The following is a 22,858-nucleotide window of genomic DNA, read 5'->3' as shown; positions in this document are numbered from 1 at the left end:
TAAATTTGCTATCACGATGAATATTTTTGATGAATTTGAAACATGTGCAACATTTGAGCATTGAGGAAACGTTTCGTCAGGCAGTGGCTTCATCAGTCCTAAATAAAGAAGAATGGTGAAGATCAGAAAGAGTTTGAGGTAATTAGTCCCTCAGCCTGGAGTCGACATAATCAGTGCAACAATCTTGAAAAGAATACAGCAAATAGGCGAAGTGGTTTATATACTGTAGACAGGTGAGGTGAAGCAGTCGTAGGCGGTATCACAGTGGATAAATCCACATGTGGAATTAGGTCATACCTATAGGATGGGAAAGTGAAGAATTCCCTATATCAAGATCCGACCATGTTGCTGTGTCTGACAGGAATGTAGATAACCTATAGTCATGCAGATTTGTCCACTGTGATATAGCCTACGACTGCTTCACCTCACCTGTCTACAGGTGTATTATTTTCAAGACTGATGGACTGATTACATCGACTCCAGGCTGATGGACTGATTACCTCAAACTCCTTCTGGTCTTCACCATTCATCTTTGTTTAGAACTGATGAAGCCACTGTGTGGCGAAACGTTCCCTCAGTTATGATACCCAAATATCGCACATTTGTCTAATTCATCAACTTGTCGGTTCTCTGAACCATTTATTTACATGAATATTTTCTTTACATCTTGAAGGTTCATAGGCAAGAAAATTATTCAGTATTGTAAGTACGTCAGGGAGCAAAGATGTGATGGGTCTGTCTATCGGTGCTTACAAAAATGTTATGAAATGTGAGTAATAAATTATCGAGGACTAATGATCGACAGGGTCCGCCCTATTGTTGTTAAATGTTTACCTCATAAATTCAGCAAGGTTGGCTGCCATTCTGGCAATACTGGTGCAAAAAATGTTTGTTCATCCATATCCACTATTGTGGTTATTGTACACTCGTTATTCTTCATTTTAAAATAATCCATTATAATCAACTTTGAATTTAGTAATAAATAAAATATTGGAAGAGAATACACTTTGTAAAACACTAAAGTGGATAGTAGAGAGAGAGAGAGAGAGAGAGAGAGATGCAGGACCATGTGCAGAAACGGAGATAAATCAGTCAGAGAGGAAGATCCAAATTCAGTATGCAGAGAGAAGATGGCAAGATGATGGATGGTAGTTAGTAAGGTTCTGTGTCATACACTGTCAGAGCTTAAGAAAATATCTAGAGTAATGGCTAAGGACTTCTCCTGTGGCCAAGGTGATTTATCTTCTTTCCTAGACAAGGAGATAAGAGAAATCACCGACAGAAGAGCCCTTCCGGAGTCATTATTGTTCAGCACAATGATTATAGGGTTTTAGCTTCTCAAGTTTCACATAGAGAAAAGCCTAAAACACCTTTGAGGTAATGGAAGGTAGGGCAATGAAGTTATAGTTAGAAGAGTTGAAGTAGTCATATTTCTTGAGATACTATGAACCATTAATTGATGCCCGGAAGACGGAAACTTAGATGTTAGATAACGAGAAAAAAAATATGCAGTTATACAGAGGGAGTTAATCCGCAGAGAAAGACACATGTAACGAATAAACATTTGATCCAGAATAGAAGTAAATCCTGAGAGACGTATGTATAACTAGGAATAATTAAGATAGTTTAGTTGAAAGCTATGAGAGACAAAGACATAAAAGGGAAAACAAGCGAGTTAGTATAGAAGTTTTGAGTGACACAGATTTATAACGAGGAAACAGGCGAGTTAGTATAGGCGTAAGCTTTAAGTAACACAAAGAAACATAACAAGGGATAAATGAGAAGGTATAAGCAGAGGTGTTCTGGAGAAAGTTAGGACCGGTCCGTTCCAACCGTTTATTTTTTACACAAATCAGTTTTACAGGCTAAGAGCTGTTATCCTTATACTACCACCACCCCCGGTATGCCACCCACACCAATCAACTAATACCCAGTTTGAGGTGATATATAGTAATAAATTGAGATTAATTCCGAGATAGAGAAGAAATGAAAAGGTGGTAGGACGGGCAAGTGAGAAACAATAAGATTGAAATAAATAAAGCATTCCGAATAAAAAATGGAATGGAAAAAGGCCGATGAATCGAAGTGGGGAACTGCCAAGAACAGTGATTAAAAAGGCACGTTTACACGAACAACTTCTATTGGCAGAACGATGATGTTGATACCTGTCCAAGATAATTGTTGCTCTGAGCATTTAAAAAAAACTCGAAACCGAAATGTACGGACAATGAGTCCTGCAGGTTGTACAGGAATTAATGAAGATGTATACGAGTATATTAAACTGGGTATAATTATATTCTAAGGGAATTGCATTATCTGGGAGTATAAAGGTTAAGCGACATAAATTCTGCACACATATACTACGATATGATCACCTTGTATACTCTAGATACCCGAGACACTCTAGGTATCCGAGACATCCTAGATACACTTAAGACACCCTAGACATCTTAAACATGCAAGACGCCCTAGACATTCAAAATAACCTAGACCCACAAAACACTCTAAACACTATAGACATCCAGGACACTCTAGAATACTAGATACCCTAGACGCCAGACACACACACTAGACACCCGACGCACCCTAGACACCCGACGCACCCTAGACACCCGACACACCCTAGACACCCGACGCACCCTAGACACCCGACACACCCTAGACACCCGACGCACCCTAGACACCCGACACACCCTAGACACCCGACGCACCCTAGACACCCGACACACCCTAGACACCCGACACACCCTAGACACCCGACACACCCTAGATACCCGACACACCCTAGACACTCATACCGTGACGCTCGCGGATTTACGTCGCTCTCTGACCCTCAGTCTTAATCAGAACTGATGGTTAAGAAATTACCATCAGTCCTGGGTGCTGGTGTCGGGTCCTGAGTCAAAGTTACTTCAAATATCTCATAATAATTTATCTGTCGCACACAGGCGAGGTGAGTCACTATAACATTACATACACCAGAGTAATTAAGTCACAGTAATGAAATCTCACCTCTTGTTAATTAATTACTCATGTAATCTTTTAAGCTCAACCGGATTTCATAGTTAAACATCATTTCTGATGTATATAATAATATTTTCTCCATGGAGAAGTGGAACAGAATTCTTTCTCCGTAACTCATGCGTGTCGTAAGAGGCAACTAAAATGCCGGGAGCGAGGGGCTGGTAACCCCCTTCTAACTCTATAAATTATTAAATTTAAAAAAAAAAACTTCGTTTTTCTTTTTAGATCACCCTGTCTCGGTGGCATACGACCTGTTTGTTGAAAAAAATATATTAATATTTTTTATATTGCAGTCAGGGGATTTCCTTACATTTCTTTAATTATTTTATATGTAAAATACGAAAAAAATCCTGCCTGTCCAGTATGAAGGCTAGTGCACGAAAAATAGTATTAGGCTTTTGTATACATTTGACAGACTATTTTTTGATAATTTGTGTAAAATTTTAGTTTTTTCCCTGTGTAATTAATGCAGCAATATTCACAAACTTGTTATCACCGGCACAGCTTGTTATCACCAGTATACCTTGTTATCACTAGTATACCTTGTTATTACCAATATACCTTGTTATCACCAGTATACCTTGTTATCACTAGTATACCTTGTTATCACCAGTATACCTTGTTATCACTAGTATACCTTGTTATCACCAATATACCTTGTTATCACCAGTATACCTTGTTATCACTAGTATACCTTGTTATCACCAGTATACCTTGTTATCACCAGTATACCTTAATATTATCAGCATACCTTGTTATCACCAGTATACCTTGTTATCACCAGTATACCTTGTTATCACCAGTATACCTTAATATTATCAGCATACCTTGTTATCACCAGTATACCTTGTTATCACCAGTATACCTTGTTATCACTAGTATACCATGTTATCACCAGTATACCTTGTTATCACCAGTATACCTTGTTATCACCAGTATACCTTGTTATCACCAGTATACCTTAATATTATCAGCATACCTTGTTATCACCAGTATACCTTGTTATCACTAGTATACCTTGTTATCACCAGTATACCTTGTTATCACTAGTATACCTTGTTATCACTAGTATACCTTTTTATCACCAGTATACCTTGTTATCACTAATATACCTTGTTATCACCAGTATACCTTGTTATCACTAGTATACCTTGTTATCACTAGTATACCTTGTTATCACTAGTATACCTTGTTATCACCAGTATACCTTGTTATCACTAGTATACCTTGTTATCACCAGTATACCTTGTTATCACTAGTATACCTTGTTATCACTAGTATACCTTGTTATCACTAGTATACCTTGTTATCACCAGTATACCTTGTTATCACTAATATACCTTGTTATCACCAGTATACCTTGTTATCACCAGTATACCTTGTTATCACCAGTATACCTTGTTATCACTAATATACCTTGTTATCACCAGTATACCTTGTTATCACTAGTAAACCTTGTTATCACTAGTATACCTTGTTATCACCAGTATACCTTGTTATCACCAGTATACCTTGTTATCACTAATATACCTTGTTATCACCAGTATACCTTGTTATCACTAGTATACCTTGTTATCACTAGTATACCTTGTTATCACTAGTATACCTTGTTATCACTAGTATACCTTGTTATCACTAGTATACCTTGTTATCACTAGTATACCTTGTTATCACCAGTATACCTTGTTTCGAAGTCAAGGGGAACACAAAACAGAGTCAAGATTTACACACAACAATCACGAGCAACACACACAGAAAAAAGCAAGAACACAAAGCTGTCAATAAACAAAACAAAACAGTCAAGAAAAAAAATATAAAAAGAACATGAAAGAGTAAAGAAACACACGAAGTATTCAAGAGTAACACAAAACAAGAAAGTCAAACACAAAGCAGACAAGGGGAACACATAACAGCCAAGACGAACACAAAACAGTCAAGAGGAACACGAATCAGAGAGGAGGAAAATGAAGCAGATAAAAGAAACACAAAACAGTTCGCTCAAGGAAACACAAAATAGTTGGTTGAAGGGAACAAAAGAGTGGGATCAAGGGAATACAAAACAATGAAATCAAGGGGAACACAAAACAGTGGGATCAAGGGAACACAAAACAGTGGGATCAAGGGAATACAAAACAGTGGGATCAAGGGGAACACAAAACAGTGGGATTAAGGGAACACAAAACAGTGGGATCAAGGGAATACAAAACAGTGGGATCAAGGGGAACACAAAACAGTGGGATTAAGGGAACACAAAACAGTGGGATCAAGGGAATACAAAACAGTGGGATCAAGGGGAACACAAAACAGTGGGATTAAGGGAACACAAAACAGTGGGATCAAGGGAATACAAAACAGTGGGATCAAGGGGAACACAAAACAGTGGGATCAAGGGGAACACAAAACAGTGGGATCAAGGGAATACAAAACAGTGGGATCAAGGGGAACACAAAACAGTGGGATCAAGGGGAACACAAAACAGTGGGATCAAGGGAACACAAAACAATGAAATCAAGAGGAACACAAAACAGTGGGATCAAGGGGAACACAAAACAGTGGGATCAAGGGAACACAAAACAATGAAATCAAGAGGAACACAAAACAATGGGCTCAAGGGGAACACAAAACAGTGGGATCAAGGGGAACACAAAACAGTGGGATCAAGGGGAACACAAAACAGTGGGATCAAGGGGAACACAAAACAGTGGGATCAAGGGGAACACAAAACAGTGGGATCAAGGGGAACACAAAACAGTGGGATCAAGGGGAACACAAAACAGTGGGATCAAGGGGAACACAAAACAGTGGGATCAAGGGGAACACAAAACAGTGGGATCAAGGGGAACACAAAACAGTGGGATCAAGGGGAACACAAAACAGTGGGATCAAGGGGAACACAAAACAGTGGGATCAAGGGGAACACAAAACAGTGGGATCAAGGGGAACACAAAACAGTGGGATCAAGGGGAACACAAAACAGTGGGATCAAGGGGAACACAAAACAGTGGGATCAAGGGGAACACAAAACAGTGGGATCAAGGGGAACACAAAACAGTGGGATCAAGGGGAACACAAAACAAAATGTTCAAGGAGAACACCAAACATTCAACAACACAGACATTGGGTTCAGGTGCAACACAAAGCATTAAATTCAGTAGGGAACCCAAAACGGTTAAAAGGAATACAAAACTGCAATATCAAGAGGGAAAGAAAACAGAAGAGCCAAGAGGAACACAAAACAGAAAAGAGCTCAGAGCTCTAAAGAAGTGGCAGTAAAATACATTGAGGATAAAGCTTGCTATTCAAGAACACTGGAGCGTAAAATCAACACCGCTGGAGAGAGGCTCAAAGTTCTCACTTAGTGCATTTGTCCTGCAGTGCTGCCCTAGTGAGTGTATTTGTCCTACAGTACTATCATAGTGAGTGTATTTGTCCTGCAGTGCTGCCCTAGTGAGTGTATTTGTCCTACAGTACTATCCTTGTGAGTGTATTTGTCCTACAGTACTATCATAGTGTGTATTTGTCCTGCAGTGCTGCCCTAGTGAGTGTATTTGTCTTATGGTGCTGCCCTAGTGAGTATTTGTCCTGCAGTGCTGCCCTAGTGAGTGTATTTGTCCTACAGTACTATCCTTGTGAGTGTATTTGTCTTGCAGTGCTGCCCTAGTGAGTGTATTTGTCTTGCAGTGCTGCCCTAGTGAGTGTATTTGTCTTGCAGTGCTGCCCTAGTGAGTGTATTTGTCTTGCAGTGCTGCCCTAGTGAGTGTATTTGTCTTGCAGTGCTGCCCTAGTGAGTGTATTTGTCCTGCAGTGCTGCCCTAGTGAGTGTATTTGTCTTATGGTGCTGCCCTAGTGAGTATTTGTCCTACAATGCTTTTGTAGTGAGTGTATTTCTTTCAGTGCTGCCCTAGTGAGTGTATTTGTCCTAGAGTGCTATCCTAGTATATTTGTAATGCAGTGCTGCCCTACAGACTGTATTTGTCATGCAGTGCTTCCCTAATAAGTGTATTTGTCATGCAGTGCTTCCCTAATAAGTGTATTTGTCCAACAGTGCTGCCCTAGTGAGTGTACATTCGGCGTGCGCCGAGTATAATACAATTTATTCGACGTTCAACACACTCACACACACTCACTGACATGCCCTCTCGACCAGCGAGCTGATAATTCAGAATATAACAGTTCGGGGACAACACCTCTCTATTAACTGTCCAGTTTAATCCACCAATCACGTAGGAGCCGACTCCTCAGCCACGGTAACATCACACCTGCATACCTGGCTGGGAGGCAGACACTCGCTTACTCTGGTCGAATCAACTCCTGTTTTGAGGAGATCTTTGTTCTGGCTTCATTATACTGCTAACATAACAGTGGTGAAGGAATATATAGGGTAAAGAAGAAACTTTTCCTTCTATGTTTGCCTTGCCCTTGTCTTGCCTGGTAGCTCGCAATATTGCTGACTTTGGTTAAGGCCATATGCAATAGGCCTTGAATTACTGCTTAAGTCCCTAATAATATATATGCTGCTGTACTACCCTAATGAGCATATTTGTCCTGCAGTGCTGCCCTAGTGAATGTATTTATCTTGTAGTGATTCCCTAATGAGCGTTTGTCTATCACTGTTGATCTAATGAGTATATTTGTCCAGCAGTGCTGCCCTATGAGTATATTTGCAAAGTAGTAGTACCTTTGTGAGTATATTTGTCCAGCCGTGCTGCCCTATGAGTATATTTGCAAAGTAGTAGTACCTTTGTGAGTATATTTGTCCAGCAGTGCTGCCCTATGAGTATATTTGCAAAGTAGTAGTACCTTTGTGAGTATATTTGTCCAGCAGTGCTGCCCTATGAGTATATTTGCAAAGTAGTAGTACCTTTGTGAGTATATTTGTCCAGCAGTGCTGCCCTATGAGTATATTTGCAAAGTAGTAGTACCTTTGTGAGTATATTTGTCCAGCAGTGCTGCTCTATGAGTATATTTGCAATGTAGTAGTACCTTTGTGAGTATATTTGTCCAGCAGTGCTGCTCTATGAGTATATTTGCAAAGTAGTAGTACCTTTGTGAGTATATTTGTCCAGCAGTGCTGCTCTATGAGTATATTTGCAATGTAGTAGTACCTTTGTGAGTATATTTGTCCAGCCGTGCTGCCCTAATGAATAAATTTGTCATGCAGCACTGCAATAATGAGAATATTTCTTTCGAGCTGTGTTGCCCTACAGAGTGATATTTATCTAACAGAGCTGCTCTAGTCATTTTTGGAGTTTTGGGCTAGTGAGAATATTTACCGAGTGAGTGTATCTCTCTAGGTGATACCTTAGTGAATGTATTTTTCCTGTGGTACCATCCTAGTTAGTGTATATGTGGTGCTTCACTGCAAGTACACTCGCCATAGCCATTGTTTAACTTCTGTTGCTACTCAATGTCTGTATTTGTCCTGTGGTGCTGACACAGTGACTGTATTTGGTCTGTGCTCTTAGTGAGTGTATTTCTCTTGGAGTGTTGCTCTAGTAAGCGCATTTGTCTATTTTGCCATTAGTAAGTGCATTCGCCACGTGCTGCTACAGGAGTGAGTGCATTTAGGTATAACCAAAGCCGTCGGTATTTTGCATGTTGATTTCTTCCTCCAAGATTTCTATGTAGTCATTTGAGAATGACTTTTCTGTTCGGCTTCAAAGTTCAAACTGCATTTGTGCATCTTACTTAGGGAAAGGATCGTAGTGTAACTGGGCTGTGTTGGTGCTAACTTGCAAATAGCACAGTAGTTTCCATGCACTAACATGAGAATACCTCCTCCGATCAGCTTCAAACTTTTAGCACTTTTGTATCCTACTTAGAAGGAGGTTTGGAGTGGTATTGGAATATTTGAGTGAGAATTTCCAAAATTCATTTTAATAAATTGAATGATGCCATTTTTTTGCGATAATTTGTCGTCTGACTCATTTGAATCATTGAAAGATTTCCTTTAAGACTGTGTGGGTTCAAGTTTGTCATTTAACTAATAATTAAAAAACTTGAGGCTACTGGTTTACGTGAGATAACTGGAGAATGCCTCTTTCGATCGTCTTCACACTTCCACTGCTGATATTGAAATACGGGTTAGTGTACGAAAACTGGAGGATACCTTTTCTGGAAGGTTTCAAACTTTTCATGGTGATCTACCTTGCTGGGAGGAAGGTTGTGATTGGTTCTGGGCTGTGTAGCTGCAAGAAGTTTAAATTTTAATTTAATTCAGATATTGTTTTCCATGTGATAACTTGCAAAAAGTCTCTGCTGATCCGGTTTTAAGCTTCACACTGCTTGTGTACACTTTATGCTGTTTGTGTACACTTTACAATGTGCTTGACGCTGGTGTAAACTTTACATTGCTGGGGTAAACTTTTACACTGTGTAAACTTGACGCTGCTGGTGCAAACTTTAAACTGCTTTTGGTGAAAACTCGAAGTTTCTGGTGTAAACTTGACATTGTTGGTGTAATCTAGACGCTGCAAGGGTAGTTTCAGTGCTGAAAAATTAAACTTGAGGGGCTGCGAGGGTGAACTTGACGTTGCTGTCGTAAGGTAATCGAACACAAAGAAGACATCACTCAACTGACGTTGCCTTAACGACGTTCTATATATTTTTTCTAGCGCATATTGACCAGGTTGTTTGGTGCCGGTCAACCTGACACACAACAGCCTTACTGACAAATGATCAACATTGATTCTTAATACTAGATTCACTGCCTCTTGTGACCTCATCGTAAATAAAATGAGGAATTTACGTGATATTTAATTTTGCACGAAGACTTCTTAGTTTATTCAGAGTTGATATGGGCAATATCCAATAAACAAAAAGCAAAAGGCAGGTAAAAAAAATGAATAAAACACTTGTCGGTTTTCTAAACCAATTGTATAATAAAAATAATAATATTTGGACGTCCAATTGGAGCTCTCATCAGCAGTATGTACATTAGAGGAAGGATATGGCATAAAGTTTGTCAGGATATAGGACAAGTGTGTCCTGACGAGGATCTCAGTCATATGATGGCCCACAGCTGAAGATTTTGGTCATCTGAGCGAGAACTTCCTCTGACTTATCAGTCCATCTCTTTAAAAATCATGGTTATTATTATAACCATTCAATTTTAATATATTATAAGAGGCGACAAGTTAGGTGAAAATCTTCAAGAAACCTACTGGCACACGCCAGTGGAGAGTTTAAATCGTGGGAAGCCTTAATCTTTTTAAAGCTACCCATGATTTCAATTTTCTACTGGTGTGTGCCATTAGGCTTTTTGTAGCCTTTCACCTGACCTGTCGTTTCTTCCTTCCTTCCTCATTCCTCTTCATGTGTTGTTTTCTTGTCTACTTGTGGGATAACCTTAAAAAACTTCTAAAAATGCTCATTACACTTCTCTCAGTCTCATTACTATCTCTCAGTCTATTGCAGGATTCAAACATGCACACTCTGTATCAAATAATGCAGTACTTTTGCTACTCAGTCAGACTCCAGATAAGTATGGGCGCCTAGTCGAAACTGGGCGGTGTATCCCATAGCATATATCAGTATACATAACCGCACCTGGAGAGGCTCACACTTGGGTCCTTTTATCCTTATGTCGGTACCAAAGTAAGATTTATCTTCAGTCAATTGTATTCTCGGAAAGAAACTATCAACAATAATATCCTTCAAAAACACCTCAAAATATAGGGAAGCTGTTATTAGTATGGAAGAGTTTTATATAACATTATACGTAAATACGAATCTTGTCATCGTAGTACGCTACGTTATCGTTATCAAAGAATGGAAAACCTTCCATCACATCTAATGATGTGAACTGTAATTTTGGGGGGACGGATTGGTAAGCCAGCAGAAGCTCAACTAAGAGACCGTCAAATTACTAGGACCAACTTCGAGAGAATTTTTTTTATATCTCTGACAAATAAAAAAGACACCGCCGCCTCCACCACAACCCTCACCAACACCACCACCACCACCACCACCACCACCACCACCACCACCACCACCGCCGCCGCCGCCGTCACCACCAACACCACCAAAACCACCACCACCACCACCGGTATCTTGGAATGATTGAAATTTAAAGTGGATATAAGAATATCGAAGAATTCAATATCCTCCAGAAGTGGCACCAAACGCTATCACAGTTCAAAAACCATCAAAACTCGGAATAAATAAAGAAATAGAATATATATATATATATATATATATATATATATATATATATATATATATATATATATATATATATATATATAATAAGATCACAGTAAACAGGTGATTTCAGAATATGCAAAACAACCACCCTGAAAGAATAGAGAAATTCCAAGCGCTTTCTTGACTACTCACATTATCAAGGAACTTGATAATGTGAGTAGTCACGAAAGCGCTTGGAATTTTTCTATTCTTTCAGAGTGGTTGTTTTGCATATTATATATATATATATATATATATATATATATATATATATATATATATATATATATATATATATATATATATATATATATATATACATAGGCACCGTGGTTGTTTAATGTATTTATAGATGGGGTTGTAAGAGAAGTAAATGCGAGGGTCTTGGCAAGAGGCGTGGAGTTAAAAGATAAAGAATCACACACAAAGTGGGAGTTGTCACAGCTGCTCTTTGCTGATGGCACTGTGCTCTTGGGAGATTCTGAAGAGAAGTTGCAGAGATTGGTGGATGAATTTGGTAGGGTGTGCAAAAGAAGAAAATTAAAGGTGAATACAGGAAAGAGTAAGGTTATGAGGATAACAAAAATATTAGGTGATGAAAGATTGAATATCAGATTGGAGGGAGAGAGTATGGAGGAGGTGAATGTATTCAGATATTTGGGAGTGGACGTGTCAGCGGATGAGTCTATGAAAGATGAGGTGAATCATAGAATTGATTAGGGGAAAAGAGTGAGTGGTGCACTTAGGAGTCTGTGGAGACAAAGAACTTTGTCCTTGGAGGCAAAGAGGGGAATGTATGAGAGTATAGTTTTACCAACGGTCTTATATGGGTGTGAAGCATGGGTGATGAATGTTGCAGCGAGGAGAAGGCTGGAGGCAGTGGAGATGTCATGTCTGAGGGCAATGTGTGGTGTGAATATAATGCAGAGAATTCGTAGTTTGGAAGTTAGGAGGAGGTGCGGGATTACCAAAACTCTTGTCCAGAGGGATGAGGAAGGGTTGTTGAGGTGGTTCGGACATGTAGAGAGAATGGAGCGAAACAGAATGACTTCAAGAGTGTATCAGTCTGTAGTGGAAGGAAGGCGGGGTAGGGGTCGGCCTAGGAAAGGTTGGAGAGAGGGGCTAAAGGAGGTTTTGTGTGCGAGGGGCTTGGACTTCCAGCAGGCATGCGTGAGCGTGTTTGATAGGAGTGAATGGAGACAAATGGTTTTTAATACTTGACGTGTTGTTGGAGTGTGAGCAAAGTAACATTTATGAAGGGGTGCAGGGAAACCGGCAGGCCGGACTTGAGTCCTGGAGATGGGAAGTACAGTGCCTGCACTCTGAAGGAGGGGTGTTAATGTTGCAGTTTAAAAACTGTAGTGTAAAGCACCCTTCTGGCAAGACAGTGATGGAGTGAATGATGGTGAAAGTTTTTCTTTTTCGGGCCACCCTGCCTTGGTGGGAATCGGCCAGTGTGATAATAAAAAAAAAATAGGCAGTCTCCCACCAAGGTAGGGTGGCCCAAAAAAGAAAAACTTTCACCATCATTCACTCCATCACTGATTTGCCAGAGGCGCGCTTACACTAGTTATAAAACCCGGAAAATCTTAATGAACTATAGAAACCAAACTACATATATTTCGGTGTCTTCACGACCCGAGAAAGGTATCCCCGTGTTCCATAGCCCCAGTCCACTGTGCTTCAAAGCACGTGACTGAAACAGTGTAGAGTGTGGCATAGTTGATAATGTAGTTAAATATTAGGGAATTAGAAGAGGCATTCCCAAGTCACATGAAAATTTTCTCAATTTAAGTGAAAAATTAGGAAATTACAGACGTTGATCCCCGGAATGCCCTCCAGGTTAGGCTACCTACCTACCTCCAGGTAGGTAGGTAGCCTTAAAATATCATATTTCTGTACGGCTCTGGAACACAGCCGTACAGAAATAACAGGGACAGAAAAAATACTGGTTATCATGAACTAATTTGTGAGTGTTTCGGCTGATCGACTTCAAATCTTGAATGCCGAATACAAGTTCTGAGCAGATTTAAACTTAACGTGCTTCTGTGTTTTGGGGGATATTGGTCTCTTGTGAGATTATTAGAGATTGCCTCCCTATATTGACTTTAAACTTTCAAAGCTGAAGTATCTAACTCAGCGGAAGTTTCGAATAGGCTTGGAATGTGTAGGTGTCAATTTGCTATTTTTTTTTAATAAATCGGGATATTAATATGCATGCAACAACTTGTGAATGTCTCTTCTGGTTGCCTTTAACTCATCAATGTTGATATTTAAGAAACTTATGCCGAACTTTGTACTGTTCCTTTTACGTACATTGAGGTAGAGAGGGCTTGGCCTGTAGGATACGGGGAGGTCAGCAGTACAGTAATCATTGTTATACTTCAGATACTTACAGATCACAGCGAGTTCAGTCAGGGGCTACCTCAGACATTTCAGTCAGTCACTGTAAACCGACCAAAAGAGTACACGTGTGGAGTCCGACATGAGTATGTCAACAATAAACAACAGACAGATTACGTCTCATCCCTGCCGTTCCAACCTTAATATCAAAACAGGATCTCTGAAGACGAGATGTAGAGAGGAAAACCTCTAAAATGATACGTTTCTGGGATCGTGAGGCGATGGAAAGACATCTAGATTTTGATGATTTTGGCTCATTTACGTTTACCAAACCTGAAGTAGAGTGAGAAGTTGACTAACATTAAAAACAACGTTTTGTCTTATAAGGAGAGGGTTATGTCAAAAGACATTATTACATAGCGGGATGGAGCAGCCCGGGACACAGAATTTGAATGTTACACAAACGAAGACAATATATCCGTTTACCCAGTATTATGAGGTAATATAATATTATATAAATGCAATATGAAAGTGGTATAAGAAAGAAGTGAGCAAAGTTATAAGACTTTCACTATATTAACTACTAGTGACCTTTATTGAATGTAATATTATGACCTTCATAATTATCTTGAAACTGTTATTTAATGTTCTCTTGTGGCCTCTATTTAATTCTGTTGTGACCTTTAATGTTATCTTGTGATCTTTATTAAATATCCTTCAGTGATCATTTTTTAATGTTCACATAACGTCTGACATGTGATCTTGCATGACCTAATATCGTATCATGGCACGCAGACTTCTTGCAAGTGCAAACGACCGTGCATGAACTCAGGTATTATCATTCTCTGAACTCTGGTTAACTGACAGCTACCAGCTGCTCCTGTGCATGATGTAATTCACGCTTTGCAGGTTGACTGCTTTATTAGGTTTAAAGCCTGTCTACTCCACGAGGATCATTAAGGCTGCATTCCACCTATTCATACAGAGTCAGGTATACGTTAATCAATAATAAAGGGATTAAACTCTAAGTGTATGCAGTGTATGCATATAGAGAGATGCGTCCCTATTTGTACATATGCATTAAAAATATATACTCAAAGAGTGTTTTATAAGTTGGTTGGTTTATTAGGTTTAACTTATAAGAGTCATTAAGACTATATCACCTGTACCCCACCAGTCAAGAACATATTATCTAATGTAGGGATTAAAGTAAATATTATGTATGTGTATATATATATATATATATATATATATATATATATATATATATATATATATATATATATATATATATATATATATATATATATATATATATGTCGTGCCGAATATGTAAAACTGGTCAATTAGCAAGAACTCATTTAAAATTAAGACCGTTCTAAAATTTTCTCTTATACGTTTAAAGATATATTTTTTTCATTAATGTTAATGTAAAAATTTTTAATTTTGCACCAAAAGAATCTTAGAAAACTTACCTAACCTTATTATAACAAGAACAATTTATTTTAGCCTAACCCAACTAAATGTATTTTAGATTTGTTTACAATAATTTAATACTAAACAAACACAGTGAAATATATTTTTTTCGTTAGGTTCAGAATGATTTTGGCGAAATTATTGCATACACAAATTTTCACTTGTCCTATATGGCAAGATGAGCGTTGCTATTTAAGCCAAGATCGCAAGTTCTGCCTATTCGGCACGACATATCTATATATATATATATATATATATATATATATATATATATATATCTATATATATATATATATATATATATATATATATATATATATATATATATATATATATATATATATATATATATATATATATATATATATATATATATATATATATATATATATATATACATGTATATATATATGTCGTGCCGAATATGTAAAACTGGTCAATTAGCAAGAACTCATTTAAATTATGTCCTTTCTAAAATTTTCTCTTATACGTTTAAATATATATATATATATGTATATATATATATATATATATATATATATATATATATATATATTATATATATATATATTATATATATACATATATATATTATATTTATATATATATATATATATATATATATATATATATATTATATGTATTATATTTACATATGTATATATATTTATATTATATATATATATATATATATATATATATATATATATATATATATATATAAATATATATATATATATATATAAACACGTTAGTCGTTTCCCACCGAGGCAGGGTGACCCGAGAAAGAAAGACTTTCATCATTCACACATGCCAGTGGCACGCAGATACGATAGTTAAGATGTCCCTCCAAATATCAAATATACTTACCCCCTCCTTCAGAGTGCAGACACTGTACTTCCCACCTCCAGAACTTAAGTCCGGTTAACCGGTTTCCCTGAATCTCTTCACAAATTATTACCCTGATCACACCCCCAACACTTCGTCAAATCTCCAAAGCCATTCGTCTCCGTTCGCTCTTATTTAACACGTTCACACTTGCCTGCTGTGTGTCCAAGTCCCTTGCACACAAAACCTCCTTTACCCCTTTCCTCCATCCTTACCTAGGACGACCCCTATCTCGCCTTTCCTCCTCTACAGCTTTATACACCCTCAGTCATTCTGTTTTTCTTAATTCTCTCTAAATGACCAAACCACCACCTCAACAAACCTTCCCAGCCCTCTGGATAATACTTTTAGTAACTCCACACCTCGTAATCTCCAAACTACGAATTCTCTGCATAATATTTATACAACATACGCGCGCACACAAAAAAGGCCGTGTCTAATCGACAAGTGCCTTTGACAAAATGGTAAATAACATCAACAAAATAACTGCTGCAGCATATGGGCGTCTGGCAAACCTAAAAAATAACGTTTCGACACCTTTGGAAGGAATCGTTCAAGTCTCTGTACATAGTGTCAAGCACGTCAAGAAATTAGAGAAAGTGCAAAGGTTTGCAATAAAACTAGTCTCGGAGCTAAGGGGCATGTCCTACGAGGAAAGGTTAAGGGATATCAACCTGACAACACTGGAGGAAAGGAGAGATGAGGGGGACATGATAACGACATATAAAATACTGAGAGGAATTGTCACTGTGAATAGGGACAGAATGTTTCTGAGATGGGACACAGCCCCATGGGGTCACAACTGGTCTGTAGATCACACTTAAGATTTGCTTTTCATGCAATTTAAGAGACTACAGCCAAACAAATTTCATGTCTGTTTCTACTGAAACAGTTTAAAAAATTTTCCCTCACATAATTGCAACTCCACCCCTTTCCCGTTGACTGTCAGCGTGGAACAGTTTATACCTCTCATGTGGCATTCAGCACTCACGTCCCTGTTTTTCAGATTGAACCAGGTCTCGATTTTTGCAAAAATATTTATGAATGAAGCACTTGTGCAATATTTGGAATCTTTCTTGACTGATCATTAGCTTCTCGGTTTTCCAAACTATTTATAAAATAATAATATCTGTTTTCTTCCCGCGTGCAATTAGTCTTAATTCGTTTATTATACTTCTTGCGCTCCGTCTTGCGCTATTTGTAGAGTAGATACTAAGAAGGTTTTGTTGTGCTTCTCTCCTCTGTCTATCGTTGTTTGTGGACCATTTTTTTTTTTACCACCAAGCGTTTTATGACCTATCCTGTTTTCTTAATGTTTTCCTAACATCTTGGCAATTCTTGTTCCCTTCATCGGTAATACTGCAACCCCTTTGTTTCCTAACACACACCCTTACCCCTATCATCTATCCCTATCTTCCTACACAGTTTAGCAGTGGCTCCTTCGACTGTATTGACTAACGCTACCGTCCCTGCCCCAAAAAAAGATCCACCTCATCCCTTGTATAGATTTCAAGTTAGTCGAGGAAAATTACTCCAGTTGTAAATGAATAGAATTTCAAGTTCCCTGTAGTACTTGTCTAGCCAACAGTTTACACCAACTGCCCAAGACATCCAGTCATTGTCCACTCCTCTTCTAGGCAAAATGGTGGGAATGAAATCCGTACTGGGTTTCGTATTTTTGTGTTTTGAAAATGAGCAAAATTAGAAAAAATACCAAATACACAACGTTTGATATTTCATATCTGAGAGACAACTACGATTTTTTGACGAAGACACATTCCATGAGAAGCTACATCAACTTAAATTATAACTGAATCTGAAGAAATGCAAAATAAAATAAAAATGCATGAGCACAAGACATTCCCCATTAATGAATGAGCATCACACATTACACAAATCTTCAGGTATCGGGGTATTTATGTTTCAGCAGTCGTAGTTCGTGGTGAGTTTATGTTTCAGCAGTCATAGTTCGTGGTGAGTTTATGTTTCAGCAGTCGTAGTTCGTGGTGAGTTTATGTTTCAGCAGTCATAGTTCGTGGTGAGTTTATGTTTCAGCAGTCATAGTTCGTGGTGAGTTTATGTTTCAGCAGTCATAGTTCGTGGTGAGTGCAGTTTAAACATGCTACAGCAATTTTTTATTCCTCGACTGGGGGCAGCGAATCTGAAACGCTAGAGTATTTTTACCGGGACGGCACCGCATGTCACTTTGTTAGGGCATGATGCATTATTTTGAATGCTGCAGTCTAAAAGAAATACGTCGGACATGGACGCTCCATGTCATGACAATTTTTCATCATCAGACCTGACCCCCGTCAGATATTTTTGTAGGAATCATTTCAGTGTGAGACATCTTGCACAATGTGGTAGACTGAGCTATTCGATTAATAAGTTTGGCTTGCACTTTGCCCTTTTAGGCTCTGCCAGTTATACTTTTAAATTCAAATATTTATTTGCCCTTTACTACAGCCCTTCCTAATACATTCCATACATTCTCTACCCTCGCACAGTAGGCAATCTCTCCTATGTCCCTCTAGCTCATTTGAAATTCTAGTTTGCATTTGTGTTTCCTTTCTCTGTTTTCTTCAATTGCAAATACATAATTTGTTCTATTTTCTTTATTTATCTTCTCTACTTTTTCGATCCTCTTAAGCTATCTTAACCCAGTGGTGACCTGTACTTAACTCTGTGAAGAAGTGTCTTGTTTGCTCCCGTGGACTGAACCAAGATGCCCTCCATCGAGCAACTTTACCAGCAACTTAAGGAAGAATTGAGGGCAGCGAAGATGGAGATACGGCGATTGACCGAGGAAAACAAGAGGATTCGTAGTAGTCCTCCTGTTTCGAGTCCTCAGGTCAAGAAGGGATCGTGGTCAGTGGCTGGACAGCAGGGGACGACGAAGTTGACGATCAAGAAGACGAATGGAAAGCCAGAAACGATGAAGAAGAAAGAGACTGCTGTGGAAACTCCTGTGGAAACCTCCAACGCATTCTCGGTGCTACCCGACGAATGTGAGTCGACTACTGGGACCGTCACGACGAACGACAGCAAGGAAGGTAAGAATATTGTTGTTGTTGGGGATAGCCAGGTTAGATACATGGATAGGGCATTCTGCTTGAAGGACAGGAGTAGGAGACAAAGGGTATGCTTTCCTGGGGCTGGGATGGAGGACATTGTTAGCCGGCTTGACAACATCATGAACGGTAATGGGATCAATCCTATTATTTGCCTCAGTGCTGGAGGCAATGATGTAGGCAAGCGTAGAAGTGAGGATTTAGTTAGAAAGTTCAGGACAGCTATAGACATAATTAGGAAGAAGGGGGGGCGCCCTGTTATATGTGGCATTTTGCCAAGAAGAGGTGTTGGTAATGAATGGTTGTCCAGAGCAATTGGTATTAATTGTTGGCTGGATAAACACTGTAAGGATAATGCAGTACCATTCATTGACAACTGGGACAACTTCTATGGCCGAAATGACATGTATGCCAGGGATGGGGTTCACTTATCCAGGGCAGGTGTGGGTTTTCTTGCTAACTCAGTTGAGGGGGTTGTTAGGACTTTAAACTAGGATTAGTTAGAGGTATGGGTTTAGAAATGATTAATAATGAGTATGGATATATTGACTTATGCTCTGATATTAAGAATCTTAATAGTAACTGTCATGGAGTAACTCTGGGTAATGACAATTTCAGAAATTGTGTAAAAACAAAAATGAATAGGAAAAATGTGCAGAAGAAAAAACATATGATGGTATTTTATACTAACAGTCGAAGTGCAAGAAATAAAATTAATGAACTACGTTTGGTAGCATGTGCTGGGAACTTTGATATCATTGCATTAACTGAAACGTGGTATGATTTAAAGAGTCGGGATATGACTGCTGAGTGTAATATTCAGGGATTTAAGTTGTTCAATGTGGATAGATGTAATGGGAAGGGGGGAGGAGTTGCATTGTATGTTCGAGAAAATATTAATTGTTGCATTAAAACAGGTATAAAAATAGATGGAGCAGTAACTGAGTCTGTTTGGGTAGAGTTCGTGGAGGGTCAAGAAAAACTAATTCTAGGTGTAATATACAGACCTCCAGGCTTGGATCACGATAGAGGGAGACTTCTTTGGGACGAAATTGTTAGGGCTTCTGGACACAGTAACATAGTCATAGTAGGGGACTTTAACTTTAGTCAAATTGACTGGAATTTTTTGACAGGTAATCTAGAGTCCAGTGACTTTATGGAAACAGTTCAGGACTGTTTTCTGAAACAGAGTGTAACTGAGCCTACCAGGGGTAATAATTTGCTAGACCTAGTCTTGTCAAATAAGGAAACACTCGTGAATAATCTGGAGATCACTGAAGAGCTTGGCGCAAGTGATCACAAATCCATCACTTTTAGCATTAATTGGGAATGCAAGAATAATGATAATACAGTAAAAATCCCTGATTTTCGTTCTGCCGATTATAATGGACTTAGGGAACATCTGTCTAATCTTGATTGGGGTTATCTAGCTAATGATTTTATTGACAATAATCATACTTATGAATATGAAGGGATCTGCTTTTATGATTGTTTTCTTAATAATGTACACAGTGCCCAGAGTATATACATTCCCCAGAGAGAATTTAGGTCTAATAATAACAATCCCAAATGGGTTAACAGGAGGCTAAAGCATCTATTAGGGGAGAAAAGGGGAATTTATAGGCGCATCAGAAGAGGAGAGGTTAACCTTACTGACCAATATGTTCAGCTTAAAAGAGAAGTAAAAAGGGCGATTAGAAAGGCTAAACGTGACTATGAAATTAGAGTTGCTAATGAATCAAAGACTAATCCAAAGGGGTTCTTTCAAGTGTATAGGACGAAGGTGAAGGAAAAAGTAGGACCTCTGAAATCTGGGAATGGACAGCTGACGGATAATGAACTGGAAATGTGTTCCTTATTTAATGACTATTTTTTGTCAGTTTTTACACAGGAAGATGTAAATGAGATTCCAGTAATTAACAATTATTTAGTTCCTGATGAATTTAAGTTAACTAATATTACTGTCACGAGGGACATGGTTATTAAACAGATAGACAAACTGAAACAAAATAAGTCCCCGGGACCCGATGAGTTGTTTTCAAGGGTACTTAAGGAATGCAAGATGGAGCTTAGTCAGCCATTAACGAGTGTATTCAATGCGTCCATCCTTACCAGTGTTGTGCCAGAGTTGTGGAAAATGGCTAATGTGGTTCCTATATTCAAATCAGGGGATAAGTCCACTCCTTCAAATTACCGTCCAATAAGCCTGACATCTATAGTGGGCAAGTTATTAGAATCAATTATAGCTGACATTATCAGAAGTCACCTTGAAGAGCATAACTTGATAAATGAATCTCAGCATGGATTCACGAGAGGTCGTTCCTGCCTGACAAACTTACTGACGTTCTTCAATAGAACATTTGAGGCAGTTGACAGCGATAAGGAATATGATATTGTTTATTTGGATTTTAGTAAAGCTTTCGATAGAGTACCTCACAAGAGACTCTTAAGAAAAGTGGCAGCTCATGGTATAGGAGGTAAAGTTCTAGCATGGATTGAGGCATGGCTAACCAATAGAAAGCAGAGAGTTACCATTAATGGAGTGAAATCTGAATGGGGATTAGTCACTAGTGGCGTTCCACAAGGATCAGTTTTAGGCCCTCTCTTGTTCATAATTTACATTAATGACCTTGATGAAGGGATTACGAGTGACATGAGTAAATTTGCTGATGATACAAAGATAGGCCGTATAATTCACTCTGAGGAGGATATCAATGAACTCCAGGACGATTTGGACAAATTAATGTCTTGGTCTGAAAAATGGCAGATGAAGTTCAATGTGGATAAGTGTAAGGTACTTGCCCTTGGTAATGAAAATAACCCTCGAAGCTATAATCTAGGTGAAGTAGAGCTTGATCATACAGAATGTGAAAAAGACTTGGGAGTCATGGTAAGCAGAAATCTAAAGCCGAGACAGCAGTGCCTTAGTGTGCGCAACAAGGCCAACAGATTACTTGGATTTATCTCGAGAAGTATAAGTAACAGAAGTCCAAAAGTTATTTTGCAGCTCTATACATCACTAGTGAGGCCTCATTTAGATTATGCTGCTCAGTTTTGGTCTCCTTACTACAGGATGGATATAGACTCATTAGAGAGCATACAGAGAAGAATGACTAAAATGATTTACTGTGCAAGGAACCTCCCGTATGAAGATAGACTTAAAGCCTTAAATCTCCACTCTCTGGAGAGGCGTAGAACGAGAGGAGATATCATTGAAGTGTATAAGTGGATGAGAGGCATAAACAAGGGAGATATTAATAAAGTACTGAGGGTGTCGAACCACGGTAAGAACCAGAAATAATGGATATAAGTTGGATAAATTTAGATTTAGAAAGGACATAGGTAAGTACTGGTTTTCTAACAGAGTTGTAGATGCGTGGAACAGTCTTCCTAGTGGGCTGATAGAGGCTAGGACCTTGTGTAGCTTTAAGAAGAGACTGGACAAATATATGAGTAGGAGGGGCTGGGTTTGATTGGTGTCATTGGGTACGGGAGTTATTTCTTGGGTGGCTTTAGGTAGAGATCGTTTTGATAAGGACCTGCCTCGTATGGGCCAGTAGGCCTTCTGCAGTGTTCCTACATTCTTATGTTCTTATGTTCTTATCTTCCTGTTTCAGTCATATCAGAAAACTCTGACCTCTTTCAGTTTTCGTTTTATTACTGAGAAGTTGAGGTTTCCGTGCTGGTGCTGGGTACTCCGGTATTTATCATGAGAAAACGTGTACGGGGATCTAAAAGCCTCTTTATTTAAAGAATAAAAAATCACAATACCGTGACTGAAACAATACACAAATAACCCACACACATAAGAAAGAAACTTATGACAACGTTTCGGTCCACCTTGGACCACTTAACTGTGGGGAATTCATATA

At 38.6% G+C, this 22,858-nt stretch overlaps 1 protein-coding gene across 14 annotated transcripts in view; it reads right to left on the bottom strand.

The window, feature by feature from the left end:
* Positions 1 to 22,858, bottom strand: part of LOC128686427 (histone-lysine N-methyltransferase 2D) — a 632,197-nt gene that overhangs the window by 209,052 nt on the left and 400,287 nt on the right. The gene's annotated exons all lie outside the window — the stretch shown is intronic.

This window comes from Cherax quadricarinatus, chromosome 17, assembly GCF_038502225.1.
Source record: "Cherax quadricarinatus isolate ZL_2023a chromosome 17, ASM3850222v1, whole genome shotgun sequence".
Lineage (NCBI taxonomy): Eukaryota > Metazoa > Arthropoda > Malacostraca > Decapoda > Parastacidae > Cherax > Cherax quadricarinatus.
This window is presented reverse-complemented; position numbering and strand designations above follow the sequence as displayed.